This window comes from Diceros bicornis, chromosome 4 (genome assembly GCF_020826845.1).
Source record: "Diceros bicornis minor isolate mBicDic1 chromosome 4, mDicBic1.mat.cur, whole genome shotgun sequence".
NCBI lineage: Eukaryota > Metazoa > Chordata > Mammalia > Perissodactyla > Rhinocerotidae > Diceros > Diceros bicornis.
In genome coordinates, this window is record NC_080743.1 from 53,540,027 (window position 1) to 53,543,326 (window position 3,300).

The window sequence follows — 3,300 nt, forward strand, 5'->3', positions numbered from 1 at the left end:
TGTACTGCTGTTAATGCCAGATAGGGTTGCTGAGGAAAGAGCGTTCTCTTAGAATATGGGACGATGACTACGTACAACTTATTTGGAGGATAATTAGCCAGGAATTAGCAAAATTAGAACTGCACAAATGCTTTGATCAGGCAAGTCCACTTCCAGGACTGTATTTTAGGAAAATTCTTGCACAAGTGAGAAGGATATTTGTATAAGGATGTTCTCTGAAGAATTATTTATAACAATAAACATTAGAACCAATGTTGTGCCCATCAACTGAAGAAAGTTTAAATATGATGATCCACCCATACCATAAAAGGATATGCAGTTGTTTAAAAGGATGAGGTAAATAATGAAAATGACGATGAGATCCCACTGAAAGGAATTATAGTAGGTAACGTTTAATGAACATTTATTAAGTCTTCAAATGCTTTATGTGCATATCTCTTTAAAATTTAGATTAACTGATGAGGGAAGTACTCCTATTTGCCCCCTTTTATAGATGAAGAAATTGAGGCACAGAAAATTCAGTAACTTGTTCAAAGTCACATCGTGGAGGAAGGAACACTTCCACCCAGAACTTGAGGCTTCCCCACAAGTGAAGATTGGGGTTTTGTTGTTCTCAGTTCTTGGGATTTTCAGGTTCCAGGATGTGCAGTTGTAAAAACCCAGCTTCAGAAAGTGAAAGAATCTGTGCAGCGGCTCTGGGGTAAGTGAGTTCTGAAGCCCCAGTCGTGGGCTCCATTGACAAAATACCTGAAAAATTCTTTCTTTTAGGCACTTTCATGGAACTTGAGTCTTGAGTCTTCAGGTAGCATATTTCGGAGTCTGATTTAAAGTAGAGAGAGGTCCAGAAGCCTCTGGGGATAAGGTTGCTAACCGGTAATCTAAAGTTGTAAGTAGCTAGAAAGGATTTCGATGAGGTAAAACACAGCGTCCCTGGGTGGGCTCGAACCACCAACCTTTCGGTTAACAGCCGAACGCGCTAACCAATTGCGCCACAGAGACACGAAAGCTCCTTTTCTTCAACTTATTTCCTGATCCCAGAAATTGCTTTTCAACCTCTGGCTGGGGACATCAGATTCTCGAATTCCAAAAACTGGGGTCACCGGAGACGCTGAGGCCAAGAGTCGTGTTGTTGGGCGTATTTGGACATCGATACCGGGCCAGAGTCAGCTGGGGAACTCCGACGGCCGAACGCCAGATCCACGGCCTTCCCACCTGCTCCTCGCCGCCACGATAGCCGCCTGGCTCGAGGTGACGACTGCAGCCTCTCTGGCGGAAGTCATCCGCTGTCCCATTCTTAGCTCCCTTCACCCGCCGCGTTCACAGTGAGTCCCGCAGGACCCGGCGGGCGCGCGTTCGAGGGACACGAACCGGCTGTGCTCCCACCGCGCTGCCCATCCTTGATGCCTCTGGATGTGGAGTCCACCCGGCGGGACCTGAGAATTGCTTATGATGCAGCCAGTACCCCAGAGCAGGGCCTGACACGTAGTAGGCACCCAATAAATGCTCAGTGAAGGAATGCATTCCTCCGCAGGGTCCTAGGGGAACCAAGAATTCCAGCATGGGCTTTAACCTTTTAGTCCTACGAGGAACTCTGGAATGGGAAGACGGGAAAGGTTTATCAAAGCAGACGCGTTTTTGTTCCCGGAGCTGATTGAGAACACTGCAAAGGTCCTGACTTTGGACACGTGCGAACTGGGACTGAACTGAGCTCCCTACCCTGAACGGCGACGCACCCTCAGCCTGGGGTCGTCGGTCCTGCGGGGTGGGATTGGGGGTGGGGGTGGGAAAGCTGAAGAAGAGAAGAAAGCGAGTGGGAGTGGGGGCAGCTTAGTGAGGGGCGGGGAGAGAGCGAGCGAGCCCTCTAGCCACTGAAGAAAAAGGCCAACAGGAAACAGAAAATGCCTATTTTCGTTTAATACCTTCGATCGCCCTCCCCCTGCCTCCTCTGTCGGCGAAAGTGAAGACCGTGATCGTGTACTTTGATGCTCTAGAATCCGAACGACAGATGTTCATCTTTGCAATGCTTAGTTACAGACAGCAACGCCTCGAGATGTCACCCTTTGGACCTGGCGACTTCCCGAGTCCAGACCTCGCAGCAGGTGGGCGAGGTGGGCGAGGCGCCGGCAGCCCCGCGCGGTGGGGGGCCCACAATCTCTGCGCACCGCAAGAGGGCAGCAAACGCGACAAACGGTCACCCTGAGAGGTCTCCGACTCTGCCCCAGCCCTCCGCCGCCGGGAGTCGGCTGTTTGCCACCTTTCTCCCCGCCCCTGCGCCCTGTGCCCTGTGCCTTGCAGAGGAATATTGAAGAATGTGACGAATCATTTGTCCTGTCCAGTAGATGTACTGTCAGAGGAAACCGTAGGAGATACTGATAAAGAATTCTGAAGAACAAGACGTCAGAGTAAGCTTCATATCATTGCTGGAACAAATTGAGTAATGCTGTTTACTAAGTGTAGGACAATGACAACTGTAGATTTAATTCAGTAAATATGGCTGAAAGCCCACTATAGTTTTGTAGCCATTTGCGGGCTACCTTCAAACATGCACTCAGATATTTATTTTCGCAGTAGTAAACTTAGGTAATACTCTATCAATATGCGTGTTCCTTTGAGTTTCAATTTATTTCCCCAACAGCCCGCAGAGGAGAGGCGGAGAACGCGCGGGGCTGAGGCACAGAAAGTGCGCTTGTCGCCGCGTGAACTTTCACTTGTGCCTAAAGACCTTGGAGAAAAGCACCCACGATTGTCCAGGAAAGTTGGAAAATTTCAGTAACAGGACTAAGGAGGTGGATCTGTGGTAAGTCTTGGTGGGACCTCTTGGGATGGATTGAAAAAGACCCTTGTATCCTGGTCGTCCTTTTCATCGAAGTCTGGAGTTGCGTTTGGGCGGAAACGAGCGCCAGGAGAGGCGGTTCTAAAAGGCCCAGGGAGGGTAGAGTCGCTCCCTCAGCCCGATGATACCTCCGCGCAGCAGTTTCTATTCACTACCCAGGGCCCCTCCTTGAGCTTAGAAGGAGGACGATCATAGATAGGCCTGCACGGTGCCGCTCAGCCCTGGGCCGGAGGAAATCCATCAAACATTCTACAAACCTATTTTCTCGTCAGCAACGCGCCGAGGTTGCCTTCGGTCTTGGCTTGGATATTTTACATTTGGGCAACTGATCCCAAATTGCAAGGGAGAAGAGAAGCTCGTGGCTTTGCGTCATCCTGCTAGCTCGTTTGTAGCGCGCAAGACTTCTAATTTGAAGATCTCCGGCATCGCCCAGCGTCCAGTGCGTTTTATTTGGTTTTCTTTGGATT

General features: G+C 49.8%; 1 non-coding gene across 1 annotated transcript; it reads right to left on the reverse strand.

The window, feature by feature from the left end:
- Window positions 1-925: 925 nt before the first annotated feature.
- On the reverse strand, window positions 926-999 carry TRNAN-GUU (transfer RNA asparagine (anticodon GUU)). Its single transcript has one exon. It is a non-coding gene; the product is annotated as a tRNA-Asn (tRNA).
- Between the last annotated feature and the right edge of the window lie 2,301 nt (window positions 1,000-3,300).